Source organism: Haemaphysalis longicornis, unplaced genomic scaffold, assembly GCF_048455015.1.
Source record: "Haemaphysalis longicornis isolate Haplotype H1 unplaced genomic scaffold, Haemaphysalis longicornis Haplotype H1 scaffold_7, whole genome shotgun sequence".
Taxonomy (NCBI): domain Eukaryota; kingdom Metazoa; phylum Arthropoda; class Arachnida; order Ixodida; family Ixodidae; genus Haemaphysalis; species Haemaphysalis longicornis.
Window position 1 is genome coordinate 139,491,636 of NW_027526422.1, and position 19,867 is coordinate 139,511,502.

General features: G+C 48.0%; 1 long non-coding RNA gene across 1 annotated transcript; it reads left to right on the forward strand.

Moving 5' to 3' along the window:
• Nucleotides 1-1,226: 1,226 nt before the first annotated feature.
• On the forward strand, nt 1,227-6,070 carry LOC144147066 (uncharacterized). The gene is made up of 3 exons (XR_013317808.1): nt 1,227-1,366; nt 4,082-4,182; nt 5,851-6,070. It is a non-coding gene; the product is annotated as an uncharacterized LOC144147066 (long non-coding RNA).
• Nucleotides 6,071-19,867: the final 13,797 nt, after the last annotated feature.

Here is a 19,867-nt window from a genome sequence, read left to right on the forward strand (position 1 = left end):
TCTTCAGAATGAGGAATCTAGCAAAATTGAATACAGCAAAAATCCTTAGGCGCATGTGAAATATCCCTAGGTGTTGATATTAATTCGGAGCCCTCCACAACTGCGTGTCTATAGTCAATGTTATCCTCACCATGTGAAATACCTGTAGTAATTTACATAATAATTTTGTATAAGTAGAAGCTGCCTACATTCCAGGAATGGCGAAATTCTTGCTTGTCTGGTGTTTCGCTCAGTCAGAGCGGTCATTCCTATGCACTGAACATTCCCCAAAGAATCAATTGTTTTTTGTATCGAATCTGTATTCTACAGAGGGGATGCCACATATGAGGATACGTTTTCGTTCACGTGTACATATTTGGTGTCCTCGTTGGCGTAATAAGAGAGCTAATTCCTTTCTGTTTTCTTCACTGCATTCTAATTCCATCTGGGAGATGAGAGCTTTTAAAATAAATGCTACACAAAAGGCAGGCGTTCCTAGAAATAAACACTGCTTAAAATATAACCTCCAAAGTTGTACTCAAAGCGCAAAATACTTGGCCGTCCATTGACACCCGAGAGGTAACAGCAACCTAGTCCGCAACACGTTTGTCTTGCCACAAGCAGCATAAATGCTGACAGTACTGTCTGGCAATATGGTGTAAAATATACGTGTGTTGCCACCGCAGCGCGCCACTTTCAAAACGTGTAGAAGAGGGCGCTTATTATCGCGTTAATGCGGCATGAGGGGAACGGAGACCGACGCTGCGTAGTGTCGACGAACTCAACCTCTTTTCACTTAACGCATATCGTTTGTCTTGTGCCGACGCTTTTGTGATCTTGTCTCTTTTGTCCTGTTGTGCAGGCATCGCGAGAAGTGAAGTGAGAGTGAGGAGAAAAATAAAAGACGCGAGACAACGATGAAGCGAAGATTTCATCTCCTTTATTTAAGCGTGGAGGGGACGTAGAGAGAGAAACTTCGGTCTTCGTCTTGTTTGTTTATACGTGCTACACTTCTTCCTGCCTTCTTGAATACCGCTCCTTTTCTTAGAAGAACGGAATGACGTGTGTGACCCGGAGAACGCAACTGCAAGGGTGTTTTGTACGAACCGGCAAGCGACTACGCATGCGCCTCGCGGCCCCCCGAAGAGAGGAAGAGGGGAAAACCAACTTTAATTTGTTTTCCACACCGCCTCTGGGACGGGCGTCATTTCGGTGTTTTTTTCTCTGCCGGGAAGTGGAGAAAGGGCGGAGAGGGTGCGGAGTATAAAAGACGGCCGCCTTTCTGCCAGACCCCATACACACCGCGAAAATTCTTCAGCAAGCCCTGATCCTCACGCGAGTGAAGAGTTCTACAACAGCGTCATGGACGGAGGTTGCAAATGTGGAGGTATGTTGTTGCTCAACTTTGGCCTTTGTGTATACACTATAGAAAGCATTCGCATTTCAGTTCACTGTTGGCGCGGACTTGGCGCAGTAGAACATCTGGAGTTATGACGTATGCTTCTTATGGCGCCTACGCCGCTGGACAACAGAACTCGAATACCTGGAAACGTTTTAGCGTCTAGAATGGAATAGAATGCGTTCAGAATAGAATCGGAGAGAAAGCCGGACGCTTCAGTGGAAGCGTGACGTAACATCGGAGCGTATACAAATAATCTAAATTATATGCGTGCAACCTACATTTCACGGGAAGTAGCGTACTCAGTAAAGAGCAGATGTTGTGGGACACCGCTTCGTTAAGCGTGAAGCGCCTTAGGGAGAGCCCTTTAGACGAAAGGGGTACCTTGATGTGACAGTGCGATGGCGAGCCTCCACCAGCAACAATTTTATTCATACAAGGTTTTTTTCGCTGGAGAAGGAGTCTTTTAAAAAATAAACAGGACGACTAGCTACTAAACCAACAATCTCATTAACAACAGCGTTCGCACATTCCCATAATTGACTTATCCAACTTTCCAGGACGTCTGATTTTTATTGTCTCTCAATTTCCCAAAATAGTGCAAGCTGTTTGGACGTTCATTTGTGATGAAACTGCAAACTAAGGTTACTGTGCGACATCTCGCTATTATTGGAATGAAAAAAAAAACGATTAGGAAAATCAGGTGATTGCTTCTATCCTGGAGATTTGGATGAAGCTACAACTGTAGAACTGCTTTTTTTAAATCCTCGTGGCTGTTTTCTTTATTCGGATTTTGTTGGCGCTAATGTGGGTCAACGTTAAATGATATGCAGACTTTCTTGTGTACCATCTGGGAACAAAGTGACGACATGGTAAATATTACAATGACAATGCTTCAATAAACTTCAAAATGAGTCAGTTGAAAACCACTTGAAGGAAGCGCATTTTGAGCCATAGCACCTCAGCAAAAGGGGTTTTGTTTGTGGGCCATGAAGTCGCTCTGGGTGAACCACTGTACGCATATACCGGTGACGGGTTTTTGGTCTTGCAAGACGTGTTTTTGGGCTGGCGTTGTTTGATAATTCGTGTACAGCGGATAATTACAGTACTAGAGTGCAAAATGCGTGTCTTTTATAGTAAGAATGAAAATAACATTTTATGCGGCATAGCTTTTTGGTGTCCATGATCTAGCGATTTTTAATTACAAGGTATAGGTGTCTCTTCTAGCCTGAAGTACTCACCCTGTTTCTTGTCATGTATTTTTGATCTCACCCAACTATTCAATGACACATTTTTAAAGACTGTTCTGACAAAAAGAAGCACCATTTACAACCCTAAGCTGGGGAGTAAGTCTATTAACAATTGCGCGCTTGGTGTGGCTGCGAGACGGGCTAAGTTAGGCTCTCCCTCGTACACATTGTGCACCGCACTCATGTGAAAGCATTTGTTCCTGTGTATTTGATCTTTTGTTGCAGCCGGCAGTCGCAGCCATCCCAAAATTGGACATCTTCCCTTGACCGTGCTTTAAACGAAGAATAAAATTAAGTAGCCTGCATCGTGTTGTTTAACCTGTGTAATCCTTTTTTTTCTATTTCGCTGTAATCTGCAGCCGTAGTTAGCGAGGTGTATGCGGAAATGAAAAAAAAATGCCCTGCGCCATTCGGTATCACCCGCACTGACTGGCGATATGTTGTCACATTGGCATCTTTTTGCCATTTAGCTTGCTCCCAATTTAACGTAGTTGAATTTTTGGCTTGTTCACGCACATAATTCAAAAGGTAATCATGCCAGCAATCCGCGGAATGTAGCTTTACGGGCTTCCCACTGCTTCGTCACAGCTAATACCCACTACTAGGTAGAAAAAGGCGCGCTTGAGTAGCCTTTTTGCTGCAATTTTACAGTGAAACAAGTGTATACCATCAGAATAACATTGTTCAAATGGCCTACACATTTCAGTCTTATCAGGTACGGTTACTAGGCAATGTTTGAACCTACGCGTATCTTTGTGTGGTCACTGTTCGCATTGCCATTGTAGAAATAAAAAATAATTTTTTCTACTCTTTAAGTACTAACCCTATAGTTCTTGATACGAATTCCGCCCTAAAGCAACAAGTATACATATGTGGGGTTATTTCATTTATTACTGTGCTTTGGTGATGCTAGAGTCTGTTCCCCTGTGGGTACAAGCAGGCACTTCCTTCGTGCACCTAACGCCATCTGCTGGCTCTCTTATAACATTCTCTGTATTGTTTTATGCACGTGCTAAAAAACCTGCTCTTCCGCCTCAGTAGCGTAGAGGTGGAATCGTTTGTATTAAATAGAACGCTCTGCCTCGCAGGACCCGTGATGTTTTTTTTTACTGTGAAATGCAGTTTTTGCTCAGTTCTGCACATTGCTTTGGCGTGTAAGGGAGGTTTGGCATCCTGGAGGTCGATTTAGAGGTGGGGAGCGACATATCAGCACGTTTAATTACATTCTGCATCCTATCGCACCGGAAGTGCCACGCTTGGTCTAAATTCGAACGCACTACGTGTTTGTGAATTTTGAAGAAATGGGGCCGTGGTGATAAAGGCGTGCTTTCTTTATTCTGCGGGGAGTGCAGGGTACCCGACTATGGGGAGGGGGGGTTTGATTGTGAAAAAAAATACGCTTATCTTGTTCGAGACCTAATCGCACGTCGTCTTTTCGTCCTTTGTCTCGCAGATCCCAACTGCAAGTGCACGTCGTCGTGCGGATGTGGCTCGGGAAAGTGCGGCTGTGGGAAATGCCGGAAGTGAGAAGGCCCGCTAACATGAAAACCAACGGTGCGTATACGCCCCTCAAGTGGAGTGCACGGACTATGGTCGTGGTCGCAATTGACGTGAATTTTTGGCATGTACGTTTTGAACGGCGCAGGAACATCTTAGCATTTATTTTACTAAAAAGATGCGGCATTTGCAGGGCCAGAGTTTTATGCACCGACTTTTTTTCGTATTTTTTGTGCTGCATTATGTGGAAGTAAAAAAAGGAGGGTGATTTTGCATTGTGACTTCTGAGCCCACAGCGACTATTAACTTAACCGGATTGCATCAAAACAAGCCAGGAAATTACTTGCTGCAACGTCTGTCCGAGTGTGCACTAATGATTCTAGCCTAGTCCTTCGAGCGACATTTTTTGGACTTCATGAGGAGATCGAGAACAATGTTACTATCAAAAGAATCTTAATCTTGAACGGCAAGGTTTGAAAAAAAATCTCAATATTGCTTCCCCCTCCGCATAAACGATGTTCTCGGCAAAAATGGGGAATGCAGAGAGAGACAGAGAGAAATCGAGAGGGACCCAGAGAAATTGGTTCCTGTCCGTATTACGCGAATTGCAAATTGAACCGTAATAAGGCGTTTTTAAGCATTCACGGGTAGAGATACCGCGGCATCCAATCCCTAGGTATAACTGTGCGCATTGGAGGGCATGTCCGTTTTACTGCAAATCGGAGCCTGAAGCTAAATTCTGTGGTTTTATTTCTGATTTGATTTGATTTTTATTTCTTTGCAAAAACCAATGGGAGATTGAGACTAAAGGCGAACGTGGCCTGACAGAGGCCTCAGCCACCCGATTTACAGCGAAGATAACAACACGTCTGTTCACAAATCTCAGGATGATAGCCCAATCGTAATAGAGAAATAGCACAAAGCAAAGTCATTGCTACACTTCTTATGTATTATACAAAGCATAGGTCTCAAATTCACAAAGGGAATTTAAGGGGTTTTAAAGGGATTTAAGTTTTGCTTCAGAGTAATTTAGCAGAAAGTGTTCCGACCTGTGGCTTTTTCCGCCTGATTTAAACCCGACACGAGCACAGGTGATTCCTCTGGCCCACAGTATATATGCTAAACATAACATCCCTAATTTGCATGAATTTTGAAGAACTAAAGAAGAATTTAGTAAAAACGTCACCATTATAAGGAGAGGCAAACTCATAACACGGCGAGGGATAAGTAGACATCGTATCCTGTTTTAGGTTTCTTGCCCTGATTGGGCAAACCACACTGGAGGCGTTTGACACGATGTTGTTGAGCAACACCTGATATGCGGAGAAAAGGGCGGACATCTTACCAAGTTATTATGGGCATGTAATTTCACAGTGACTCAGATGGTAGAACCCTTCGATTTAGGATTGTTGTGATGAGCAAAACGAACAATGATTGAACAGACCCGAAAACCAAAGTATTGTCCGAATAGGAAGAAAATGAAGAGGCTTGAAGCAGTAAGCATTTATTAAATTGACGTAGCGCCTAAAGTTATTAGCGTACGACGAAAAAATACCTGATAAAGCACGCTTCGTACGCTTCTGATGGATTTAAGGTCACCACAGGCGTGCATTACAGGCAAAGCACCTTGTGCGCATGTTAGTAAAACAACAGGATGGTACTGCTGGAAAACACTTTCTTGGTGGTGCTGGCGGTAATTTTGAATTCATTTTTGTGACATTGCAGAAACAACCATAACCGGATGGCCTGCGTATTGACACGAAACCTGCAACGACCGAAGTAACTGATCCCCAGAAAACCGGAACGCCTGAAGAATATTTTCAAGCCGCACGGCGCTGAAAATCGAAATGTAATAAATCGATGGCAGCAAAAGTTCGATGATTGGGTTATTGTTTCAGTGAGCACGTAGCGGAAAAAACATTTTAATAAAGCAAATTTGCCAGAACTGTCCCCTCTTGTCTGCAAGCTACAGTATCAAGTAAAAGTGGCACGGGACACAAGTTGATATCGACGTATTAGAGCATCAAAAAGACGTCTGCAGAGAATTGTTCATATCATGTTAGGCAATGAGATGAACAACAGAGGTGCTTACACTGCTAGATGACCGTGAACCTACTGACAAACATGTATGTTGTCTAGAGGTGTTATTACTTTTGTGTAGAAACTCAATACGGAAGCTACCGCTTCAATGCACTGCACTACTTGCCGATTCCTTATCATCCATCACTCACACGGTGTGGGCACGTCTACCAAAACAGTACAAGTTCAACATGATCACATGACAGTTACCACTCCAGGGTAAATGAAATACATTTTTCTCAGCAGTCAAGTAACATACCGAAATGTAACTAGACTGGAGGCGGATGTTTCCGTGGCTGACGGGGTGCTGGCTGCTGTCTGACGGAAACGAGGTAGGCCTATCTCCAAGGCGTGAACACATTCTTAAGTCTCTGAAAAATATGGTCTCGGTCGCCAACGCACTCCCTCCCTCCCTCCCTCCCTCCCTCCCTCCCTCACTCACCCACGCACTCCCTCTGAACTCCTTCCCTCTCTCCCTCACTCACACACTCCCTCACTCTCTCCCTCACTCACTCACTCACTGAGAAACTTTAAAACAACCTGTATCCGAGAATATGTCTTTTCCCCCTTTTCAGCTCCAAGAAATTCACTTACTGCTTGGTCAGGCAAGCGGCGGAAATGCCCTGAGTAGGCTAAAACGGGCTCCACTTTTAAGCGCCCTTGTTAAGGGGAAGTTGTTCATACAGTGAAAATGGTAAGACGCGAAGCGTTTCTGCGAAGCAAAAGCCTTCATTACGCGCCTAGTCAGAGATCAAATGCACAAAGAGTGCGCGGTGAGGGCGTGGATTTCGCGCGTTCCGTGCCGGCGCTTCAGTTTTATTCTAAGCACGTCCTCCAAATATGGACTAAGAGAACGCGCCAGCTCGAGCAGAACTGGACACCCAACTTACGCTGTTGCCGTATTCTCCCGGTAAATCTACAACACACCGCGGAATCGTGTATGCGAGAGCCTTACGCGAAAACAGCTCCTAGGGTATACAATGATGTGAACAGTCGGCGGTTCTGCGATAAAGCTCGGACAACCCAAAACTGCGCCGGTTAGGGGGAGGTTTTTGAAGTTTTTCTTCAGACGAGGAAAAAAAATTCGGCAACTCGGCGCAGTAAACGCAAACTGAGTAACTGCAGCGTCCGTAAGTGAACCCGCCGTGGTGACTTAGTGGCTAAGGTTGCGCTGCTGAGCCCAAGGAGACGGGTTCGACACCGGCCACTGTGGTGGCCTTTGTGATGGAGGTGCAAAAAGAAGGCACCAATGTGTCGATATTTCGGGGCACGTTAAAGACCCCCAGGTGTTGGAATTAATCCGGAGCCTACCACTACGGCACGCCTCATAGCCCAGGTGTAGCTTGCGCGGGTTCAACCCTTCAATCAATAAATCAATCAATCAATCAATCAATCAATCAATCAATCAATCAATCAATCAATCAATCAATCAATCAATCAATCAATCAATCAATCAATCAATCAATCAATCCTTATTCGAGCAATACACAATAAAAGCTTCGCCTCGTTCACTGCAATGCCAGAAGTAAAGAGATGCCAGGAGTAGATGCCAGAAGTAAAGAGATAAATGATTTTTTAATGCTTCCGACAAAGACCCACAGTATTTTCGGCGTGAACGCGATGTCTATTCAGAGAAGCCCGTGAAAGAATAAGAACGTGGAAAAGCACATTTCACCCAAGAGGTAAAAGAGCAGCAAGCCTTGAGAGATACTCGGATCTGCTCAGTATTAGTGCTGTTGCTAGACTTTGGAAACAAAATGCGGGAAACAAACAATAAAAAGCAGCCATGACATTTGTAAGGCAATAGGTACCGATTGCTGTCGTGTGGCACTGTTTTTAAAGAAATTTTTTCAGCGAGTTCACTGAAAAATAATTTTCAAGGAATAGAAAAGCTTAGACCACATAGCGTGGAAGTGTTGATGTTGTAATCAAGAGCTATCCACAAAACGTATTTAGCGAACACGTGGGAAACAAATGTGCATTCGTAGTTTTCCTCAACTACGTTGCCGTCGCCGCAGATGCGGCCTGTACTTGCGAATTTTTTTTTGTTAACGGTATACACACCATATTTGGCTCTCGCAGTGGCCCCAGTTATCAGTTATAACGCTGGCCGCTCAACACTACCCCCGGCTAGAGTAATTTCCACTGGTCCGACTCTATGGCGTCAGCAGCTTTATTTGTCCACCTTTATTTATTTCTTGGCATATTAATCAGAAACGCTTTATTTTTGGCCGAGAGCGGCTGTGAACGGGGAAGCATGAACGCGGTTTCTAAAGACTCCTTTTGCGGCTTCCATATTGCAGCCAAGGACAACGTCCTCGATTTAGTGTTCTGGCCACAGGTTACCTCATTTGAGTGCATTAAACACTACTCTGCGTACATTGCTACCTTACATATTTCTTGTCACCACTCCCCTGTCGCAATCGAATCTTACGTCCTTCAGATTAAAAAAAAATGCCGTTAGAGTTATATCTGCATAATCCGCAAAAAGAATCAACTTCGTACAGAGTTGCCGCAGTGTTTTCAGCCTCTAACTGATGATGTCCGTATGCAAAAACGCCCTACAGGAAAGCCAACTTTCATGAACGATTACGGTGATTGTGATTGAAGAGTGTAAAAATTAAAATGCTCTCCGCGGAGCTTGGCCACAACTAAATTAGGCCCCTTCCGCTAAGGGTTGGTGTGCTGCAGAACGAGAACGTGACGCAAGCATATGCCACGGGGCGTCGTATGTAGCCCTTAAGCAATGTTCTGAGGTGAACATTGACAGCCGTTACCTACAGCTAGGCGCGAGATTAGAATGACGTTGCCTTGCGTGGCTTAAGGTGCCGTAAGGCTGTAAACCGCGGGACGCTAGGCGTAATGTCGCATTTTGAGGTTTAGGAGGTTAGGCCTAAGGTCACATTTTGTGGTTGCACGCCTCGAACCAGCGCCCACTCGGAAAACAAAGGAAGCTCACACTAACGGGTGAGACTTGAAGGTAACGAAGCTGTGCGTAACCTTTCTCCCGATCACGTCGGTATAAATACACGATTGCAGCCGATTTGGTCCTTCTACGCTGCCACAACGACCTTCGTTTCTTCATTGTTGCTATACGCCTCGAGCGCGGCCTGTAGGGGCGCCACTGAAATCTCCCTAGCGGCCCGTTTCGAAAGCAGCCGCGGGAGTCCGCGCCCCGCTCCCCAGTGCCGCCGCTGCTTTTGCGGCACGTTCACAACTCAGATTTACCGTTTGCGGGCGTTTGAAATCCGTGTTTATGTGGAGCAGTCACTCTGTTCGCAAATAAGGTGTGTTTACGAGAGTGTAAATGTTTCTGACGCGATCTTAGTGTGGTATATTCGGTCTGTATAAACGCCAGGTGTGTGCCACAGGCCAGCGTCGCAGAACCGGCGTATGATAGAGCCGATTGTAGTTACACTGACCTGAATTTACTAGCCGTGTCTCCGTAACCACCGGTTCCTGAGATGTTCATGCTACGGCTATACACTACGATTTAAATCGGTTTTGTGCGCTTACATAATCAGCGGAGCACTCATACCTGACAGCACGCCGGTTACGTTTGCCAATATTGTACCTCAGATATTGATCACCACCATTTACAAGCCAGTCTGTGATAATTTCGGGAATATTCAACAAAAGTACGATGGAAAATTCATAATTATACTCGGGGATCAGCACACGACAGAGTCGTCTTGTCGGGAGGTGAGCGCCCGCAAACATTCATCTGCTACATATATCCTCTGCGAGCAGCGCGGAGACGGGCTTAGAATTTAATCCGCGTCCGCGTCTAATGCTTCTTCGAAATATCGTCATATGGCACAGGGAGCCTGTAGAATAAAGCAGAAACGGGAATCAGAGGGCCTTATCACATGACACACTCTTCCAAAGACCCCTTTCATCGCTTGTTGAAGTACCTACCCTGTATACTTCCAAAAATGCGTCCGCCATACGATCTGCTCTTCGTTGAAGTAGAAAAGCAAAAGGAAAGTGAACGCGAGATTTGTGTGTGGGATTACTAAACCATTCATTGCTTGATTCCGCTCCACATTTGTACACAGCGTCCCCTTCCCCTCCCCCCCATCGATGTCTTGCGAAAAAGCAGTGCATTTCGCGTATAGTTGGTCTAGTGAACTCTACCTGGCGTAAGTTTCGACGAACGTCTTGAGCATGTGAGAAACTGCACTGTTTTTTTTTTTTCATTTCTGTTAGAGCTATTATGTTTCTTAATTCCGCACTTGCACAGCATTTTTTTCTCGTGTTTTCATTAACTTGCCTTGGTTCTTGCTATATGGCGTGTGTGGGCACATATTTAACGACGCACAGGCTTGGAATTTACTTAACATTTTCGCATGGTTTATATTCTTATAACAGGCATTAGTTATTGTCCGGGATTGGGTAATCACATCCCCGAAACACATTTTTCTGCGACGTATATATTCGAAACGAAGCCGCGTTCGTTGTCCACGCTGCAAAATGAAGCCAGCCTCTCATTGTGCAGTATCAGGTCTAAACGAGGCTACAGTAGAATTCATTTGTGCTTGAAGTATTCGGAGGTGACAGTGGTGATATGCTGCTGCCGTCGCCGACGCCCGGAAGAGCGGCGACGAAGCGCGCAGAACCGCGTCCCCGGGCAGCTCTTGCAGGCGATCGCGTACTCTACGAAGACGCAGCTGCTTTTTGAGTGAGCTAAACGTACTCTTTGCCCATAGACGTCACCATAACAAGTTTTTTTTAGGGCGTGGAAAGGCGAAAAGAAGCGAAACAGAACCAAAACACCGCACGAGCCCCTATCAGCCACACAGCGCAAATCCCGTCAACGCCGCGGAGAAGCGCCGGCAGGCGGCGCAGCGATCGCGAAGCTCGAGGCGTATAAGTGTTAGCGTCCTTCGTTTTCTCTAAGTCCTAATCATTGGACATCACCTTGAAGGGGCGTACGCTATGACATGTATTTCTCGTTCCGAGCATGTGTAGCCACGATTAGGGCGAACGCTAGATTGTTTCTCGTTCCCGGAAAGTGTTGCCACGATTACGGCGATGCTGGAGTTCTTTATTTTTGGCCAACTTTTGCAAATCTCTCTAACTGGGTATGCTTGGCTTGACAAACCTGCGCAAGGGACGCTGGTCGGTCGTCGCGAGGCACGCACAAACGAGCGCTGGACATTTTATTGTTTTTTTTAAACTGCCCGGTGGCCTCCGCGAGGCACACGCTCACGTGTCCGCGCTCGGCCTTTTATTGGTGTTTATTTACTGCGGACAAAAAGAATTACGATAAGGTAAACATATTCGCTGTTAGAAAGTACTGACTGTACACCAAGCATCAGGTACTGATTCACGCCGTAGACCCACAACCATACGTTAGAACTACGGAGTGCATACCAGAGAGTTGCTGCGGTATTCTAGAAAAGTGGTGCATACCTCCAAAGTACCACATACTCGCAGCGTCGGATGGACCTCCAACAGATCTATCAAGAGGAAGCGTTGCGTTCAATCATCGTCGTCGTTATACGGATGGGTCGATCAGTGAGTTCGGGACATTCATCGCAGCATAGTTAAGCGGGTACAAATAACTTGAGTGTTTTCATGGCCTGCCGGTAGAGCAACCTATAGTCAATGGTAACACCAATGGCCTGTCGGATTGGGATGCCCCCCCCCCCCCCTCTTGCATCCAAAAAATTAACTTGAAGCGTGTAGCTGTCCGTTGCCTTCCCGAGAAGAAAACAGATCAGGACTTGTCCGCATATATCTAGCTCCGATGCCATACGGCTTAGTGAGGTTAGGAGGACAGGTGAAGCTTTTACGGTGCTGAGAAATGGTCACGCCCTATATTACTGTTGTCTAGTGGACAGAAGAGAACTGGGAGGGGATTTCCAGTCAAGGAAAACATGACTTGCAACATAGACGAATACTATAAAATCAACGAAAGAGCAGTGGTTATTGTTATTAGGCTTAATAAGAGGTACAAATTTAAGGTGGTACAGGGCTATGCGTCTTCATCCAGCGACGAGGACTTGCTAGTTCAACGCTCTATGAACATGTGGAATCGGCAATGGCTAAAGTAAAAACAAAGTATACCGTAGTTATGGGAGACTTCAATGCTCAAGTAGGCAAGAAGCAGGCTCACGACAGGGCAGATGGTAGCTATGGTCTGGGCTGTAGAAATAACAGGGGGGCCTACCAGTTGAGTTGGCAGAACGGAATAATCTACGCATCTACGTGGGCACGAGAGTAGCTACGAGAGCACGAGATCAGCACGAGAGCAGCTTGCGCACCTGCTTACGCAGGTGCGTAAGGAAACTTGTCTATATGCTAATCGATGCGATTCTACTTGTCTATTACTGCTCCTGTGAACGCGAGTTCTTTGTGATACTCTCCGAGATTGCATGGATGCTGCCCATTTGTTGCTCCGTTCAGGGGATATCGAGGCCAACCCTGGTCCCCCTAAACCATATGTCTCTCTCCGATTCGGCTAATGAACTGGCAGTTAAACATTCAGTGGAAACTAGTGAAATGTTACAGATGCTAAGAGATATTAAAAAACGAACTGAAGAACTGGCACAAGGTCAGGCAGAGATTAAAACCAACCAAATGGCACTTGACGCCAAGTTGTTCCAAATATTCAATTGTATTGAAACCCTTCAAGCCAAGTCTAACAGCATAGATCATCAGGGACAACCTTCAGGGACAGCATCAGGGACAACCTTGCTTCTATTCAGGAAACTCAACACGTAAATTTAAAGTGCCGGCTAGACGATCTTGAAGATCGATCCTGGAAAAATAATGTGGTCTTTCACAGTAGTCCTGACTCGCGCGAAACGTGGGCGCAAACTGAACAAAAAACACTTGCGGCTATTTCCGCCGCACTAACAGCGACTTCCCTCCAATGCTGCAGAACGTGAGCATAGTTTGGGCGTATTTTCTGAGGCGAATTGCCGCCCCGTAAGTATGAAGTTAAACAATTTCAAACCCAAGGAAACAATATTCTCTTTGCGTCCCAAATTTAAAGGGAACGGCATTTCGGTCTCCGATGACTTCGTCCCAGCAACTCGATATGCTCGAAAAAAAAAATGTTAGAATTCGGCAAACGTCAACCGCATCCCCCCCCCGTATACGCTAAACTATAATACGTTGCTCGTAAATAATCAGTACTGTACGTATTTATGATGCGGAGACCAACAGCATTCTTAACGTAACGTCCCGAGCTCCAAACGCTGCTGCATCGGTCCCATCACGCAACGCTGCTACCAATGAGCATGAAACAGGTAGCGTGAAAGACGCAAATCCTCGGTATGTTACCGCTGCAGCGCCAGCACCACGCAACTCCTCAGCATAGGAAGTCAAGAGGAAAGATGGTCTTGTTTCCCCAGCCTCAAATGTTGCCATAATTCTAGCGAACACCCGAAATGTCATTAACAAACGTGAACCCCTTACCTTTGCTATTGATACGTGTAACGCCGACATCTCATTAACAGAAACATGGTTGCATTCAAATGTTCATGACCACAAAATTGTATTGAATCAGACAAGTTTTAATATTTATCGACGCGACCGAACATTCCGTAAGGGCGGTGGTGTACTGCTCGCAATAAGGAAATCTATACCGTCACGTGTAATTCATGTTCAGTCTGAGTTTGAAGCTGTCGAGGCATGTGTTGAAATTGGTGATCGCACATGCATCGTTGGGGTCTCTTACCGTCCTCCCTCTTACCCCCCTTGCTTTGTTTGCGAATTGCACAATGCCCTCAATTTTGTTACCACACGACACCCCAATGCTTCAATAATTTTATTAGGCGATTTCAATTTTCCGTCAATTTCATGGACTGCTGTACCTCCGAAATCCACCTCGTCCTCTACTCAATGTACCGAAGTTTCAGACCTGTGCTCTTTATTTTCGTTGTCCCAACTAATTCTCGAGCCAACAAGAGTCACAAATGCAGTTGCAAACACCCTTTATCTCGTCCTGACTACTAACCCCGAACTTGTCCCTGAAGTATCATACTTACCAGGACTTAGTGATAACCTGCTTGTCTCATTTTAAGTTGGAACCTTTGTCACAAAAACGATCAGCAGAACCAAACCAATACGTGATTATTGCAATGCAAACTTTGACATTATTAACGCCGAACTTTCCCGGTCCATTGTGCCTTTGTTAGAACACTTTCATTAAAGGACGATTGAAACAAATTAGAGAGAGAGAGAGAGAGAAAATGACATTTATTGAAAATTTCCGGCGGGGATCCGGGTGACGCCACGCAGGGCTTCGCCACCTCCTGTCTATGTACTAAGCAGACCCCGAAGCTACGCCTGGGCACCGGTTCAGGCTACTAGGCGAGTCCCCTCCCGAAGGAGGGTCTCCTTTTCGCCTTTGCCGGGCCAGAGCAGCCTCGAGCCGCTGGACTGCCAGCAGTTGCCGCTCGTATTCGGGCGAGCTCAGGAGTCCTATATAGTCCGGTGGTAGCTCTTTTGGGCTCCCCACTGCACTGTGTCTTTCGCAACCCCACATGATGTGGGCCAGGTCTGCAGTCACCAACGCGCACACACTGCACACTGCACTTTCTTAAGTTCCAGGGCACACGTGGCGCGCGAGCGCTGGAGTCAGCACGGATCCAGTCTGTAGTTGACGGAGGAGGACGGCTTTGCCCCTCTTGAGCCTCGGGTGAGGTGGGGGCAGGGCGCGTCTTCCCGCACGATGCCAGTGAAGAATGTCCCCGTAGTTGGTCAGGGGCTCCATGGTCTCCGCCGCAGACGATGGGCAGGGGGGCACCGCACGGTGCGCGAGCTCGCGTGCGATGGCATCCGCCTCCTCGTTGCGGTTGACGGTGCCACCCGCAATACCCCTCATGTTTGCGGGGAACCAGCGGATGCGCGTTGTAGTCTCGTTGCGCTCGGGGAGCAGGCTCGCTGCAGTCCCGCACACGGCGTTCCTGGCGTAGCTTGCTACTGCGGTCCTCGAGTCGCTGAGCACCGTGGTGATTGTGGGGCTGCTCGCTAGCGCTAGGGCTATGGCAGCCTCCTCTGCCTGCACGGCCGTTCGGGCCTTGATGCTGCAGGCGTTCATTAGTTCCCCGGTGGTGGCTCGTACGACCACCACCACATATGTGTTGGGGCGGTCGCGGTGCTTGGCTGCATCCACGTATTCTGCCCCCTCGTCACTGTTGTGTGCCTCGGCGAGCGCTCGGGCTCGCGCCGCTCTCCTCTCGGCGTTCCTGTCCGGGTGGACGTTCCGCGGCAAGGGGAGCACCTTGATCTTGCGAATGATGTCGTCCTCTATGGGAACGATCCTATCTTGATGTTGGTCAAGTTGAGGTGGGTTGATGCCCAACCTCTGGAGGATGGCCCTGCCGGTCTTGGTGGAACCGAGGCGTTCGAGCTGGGAGACCCGCTGCGCTTCACTCACCTCGTTCAGGGTGTTGTGTACCCCCAGTTCGGCAAGGGCCTGGTTACTCGTGCTGTTGAGCAACCCCAGTGCTGCCTTGTAGGATTTGCGGATGGCCGCATTGATCCTATCCTTCTCCTGTTGTTTCCAGTAGTGGAACGCACCAACGTATGTAACGTGGCTCATGACAAATGATTGCAAGAGGCGCAGCAGGTTAGCTTCTCGCATTCCCTGTCTGCGCGTAGATATTCGTTTGATGAGACGCGTAGCGATCCCCATCTTGGTGACCATGCGGTCGATTGCGGTTGTATTGCTGCGGCTGGCTTCGATGTGCATGCCGAGCACTCTGATGCTTTGCACGTGGGGTATGACTGTGCCGTCCCCCGTGCACAGCGTGATCTTTTTGGCGTCCTCCGCTGCTCGCTTGCGGAGGCGCCCGTGCGGTGGTAGTATCAGCAACTCCGATATCTGCGGAGAGCATCGTAGTCCCGTGTCTTTCAGGCAGTCTTCGATGTTGTCGATTGCCTCTGGTAGTGTGGATTCAATGTGGCCGTCACTACCCCCGGGGACCCAGAGGGTAATGTCGTCCGCATAGATGGTGTACTTGACTTGAGGGAGCTGGTTCAAGCGTTCGGCGACTCCAATCATCACCAGGTTGAAGAGAAATGGCGAGATGACTGCGCCTTGCGGAGTGCCGATGCTGCCCAGCTTCCGCTCTTCCAGTTGTAGGTTTTCAATCTGTAGCATCACCGTGCGGTGTGACAGAAAGTCCCTGATGTAGTTTTAGGTCCTCTCTCCGAGCCCCAGTCTGTTCACTTGAGCCAGGATCGCAGAGTGGCGTACGTCGTCAAAGGCGCTCTGTAGGTCTAGGCCGAGGATGGCGCGGTTGTCCCCGGTGTTGACTGTGGTGGTATCCATGGCTTCGTGCTGGATTAGCAGCATGGCGTCTTGCGTGCTGAGCTTCTCTCGAAACCCTAGCATCATGTGCGGGTACATGTTCCGGTCTTCTAGGAACCTTTGCCACCTGTTGTTTAGGACATGTTCCAATACCTTTCCCGCACACGAAGTGAGGGAGATGGGCCTCATAATCTCAATGCCGGGTGGCTTGTTCGGCTGTGGTACTAGGATTGTTCAGGCTGCCTTCCACTGCTTGGGTAGTGTTCCGGCGCGCCAGCACTTGTTGTAGTATCTGGTGAGGGCCGTTATGGCCTCGTCATGTAAGTTTCGCAGGGCCTTGTTGGTGATTTGGTCAGGGCCGGCTGCGGACTTGCAGTTGAGGTCTTCGGCCGCCTTGCGAACCTCCCACTCTTCAATATCCTTGTCGAGCAGGGGGTTGGGCGGTCCCTGGTAGTCTATGTGCGTTTAGCTCGGGGTGCTGGGGAGGTGACGCTCGTTCAAGCGTTTACACATCTCCTCTTCTCCGAGTTGCTTGGTGGTAGCGTAGACAATATGTGAGAGTCTGTGCTGTTGGTAATCTTTGCTCTTAGATTCGTCCATCAGGTGCTTGAGCAGCTTCCACGTTCGGCCAGCGTGTAACCGCCTGTCCGCTTCATTACAGATGGCGTTCCATTGTTGAGCGCAGAGCTGCTTGCTGTAATTTTTGATGCTGCGGTTCAGCTCCGCTACCCTCTTTCTGAGGTTGCGGTTGTGCCTCTGCCGCTTCCATCTCTTCTGTAATGCTTGTCTCGCCTCGATCATGTGAGCGAGGCTAGGGTCCATACGCTGAATGGTGTCTTCCGTTTTCACCTCTGTGGTAGCCTGCGAAGATGCCTCTACCAGCCTCTCCGCCCAATCTTCAATGTCCGTGATTTGGGTGCCCAGGCTCGTTTCGCGAAACCGGCACCAATCCGTTAGCCTGTGTTTGATTTTCTGGTAGCCAATGCCTCCCTTTGCCAGGGTGGGGATCTCTACCTCGATAATGTGGTGGTCGCTGCCCAGGTTGTGGCCCGTGTTCCTCCACTGCACGGGTCTGCCATCTGGCAGCCGCACAAATGCGAGGTCAGGGTTGGTGTCCCAAGCAACCGATGTGCCGATGCGGGAGGGGTTGGCCGGGTCGGTGCGCAGGATGAAGCCCGCATCCGTCGCATCGTCCAACAGGTCCCTTCCCTTGGCTGCCGTGATGCCATATCCGAGTTCCTTGTGCTGCGCATTAAAGTCCCCGCCGATCACTATCGTGTCGCTGGGGGCCGTCTTCAGTGCTTTATGAAACCCGGCTTTGAATTTCTGTTGCCTGTGTTGCGGGTTGCTGTAGGTGTTGATGAAGAGCATGGTTTCAGTCTTCTTCTTGCCAATCACCACCTCGGTCACGCAGAGCTCGATTGTCGTGCTGCGGCCGAGAAAGTGTTCGTGCTTTATGAATGTGATCCCCTTGCGGACAAAGGTGCAGACCCCCTGTGCTGCTCCCTTGCCGCATTCCCGTGCGCTGGGAGGGCTGGCGTGTGTGCGGTATCCCGGCAAGGTTGGTGCTTGCTCCGTGGGTGTTTCTTGGACCATGATAATGTCAGGGGGAGATTCCATGGACCTCAGGTGTTGCTGTAGCACGGCTCTTCGACACTGGAAGCCATTGGCGTTCCAGTGCCAGATCTTTAGGCTTGTCTTGGTTGGGGTGGGCATGGTTGTTGTTGTTGCGTCCCGTTGTTGCCGTGGTTGCCGTGGTTGCCGGTGGCTGCAGAGGTAGCTCCGAGTTTCTCGAACAGAAACTTCTCCAGCCGGTCGAATCTGGCATTCATTCTGTGTTCGAGAGCGTCCACGCGTTTCTCGAGCCTGTCTACGCGTTCTGTGATACGTCGAATGCGGACCGCACAGCCGATGCATGGTGTATTAGTCTGTGTTGTTGGGGACGATACCGAAGAGATCCTGTCGGCTTCGTCTTCCATGTTCAGAGACTCTTCGCTCGCTTCCTCAGGGGTGGCGGGCTTGTTCTCTGGTTGTTGCTGTTGCAGGTGTTTCGGCGTGAGGGATAAAGGTTGGGGTACCTTCCCTTGGACCCATGGTGTTGTTGCTGTAGGCTTGTTTCCTGTAAGCAGGATTTCTTTTAGTTGCTTGGTCAACTTGGCGATCACGTCCTGCTGTTCTCGCACCATTTTCTTCAATATTGGAACGCTTTTAAATACAGTAATCTTTCGTTATAACGAAGTCAGCGGGACGGCAAAAAATTCGTTATACGCGGTATTTCGATATAAGCGACCACTCGAGAAAAGCTAAATTAGTTAAACTTCAATTGCGCCGCAACTACGAGGAATCAAAACACAATGTATTCAGTCAGGCAAAACTTCATTTATGTGCAAAAAAGGCAGTGAGCTATGGCTGTTTCATATTCTTGCAGGGCGCGTGCAACGCGTTCTCCAGCCCCAGAGGAGAAGGCAGTGGCCACTTTTATGGAGAAGGGGGTGAACCCGCCATGTTGGCCGCCTGACTCGCCGCTGGGTCGCCGCCGCTCGGCGACGCCTCCGCTCGCCACTTCGCTCTTAGCGGGTCCAGCTCTTCATGCGCTTCGAGTATTGTGGCCTAAAATGCATGCGTTTGGGTTGGGACCAGAAGAAATTTTGAATAAAGCGATACTTCAAATAAAGCGATTTCGTTGTAACTCGGGATTACTGTATCAAGTACAGGAGCTGATAACCAAATACATTCCCTTGCGCAGTTTCCGTTCTAACCCAAACGAACCATGGTTCAACAACAACCTTAAACGGCTAATTGTGAGAAACGTTCCTTCAGGGCAGCTAAGCCCTTTCCTTCCGACCAGCGATGGGCTTCTTATAAACTCGCTAACAATGCCCATGTCGACGAGTTAAAACGTGCGAAGAATATTTATCTGCAACATACACGGCCCTCTATGCTTACTAACGATCCTAAAAAGTTTTGGCGTGTTATTATACTAAATTCCCTAGAGCGTAACACTAAAGAGCTAGTCTATTCCAGTGGCTTCCTTTACCGAATGTGCACTGACCATGCGTACGTATAGTGTTTTTCTAAAAATTTCGTCAACTCTTCTCGTGATTTACCTCGTGTAAAACCGAATATCATTACCCGCCAATGAACCTTGTTATAGTTGATCCACAAGGTGTTGCCAAAATTATTGAATCAGTGAAAGTGTCATCAAGTCTCGGCTCTGACCATATTACTGCAAAATTCTTTAACAATACTGTACTCTATTCCTCGGTTATTATGGCTCACATTTTTCAGCAGTCACTAGACAGCCATACAGACCCTGGTGACTGCAAGGTCGGGAAGGTGGTGCCCATCCATAATTCCGGCAGAAAAGACTCACCCAACAATTACCGACCTATA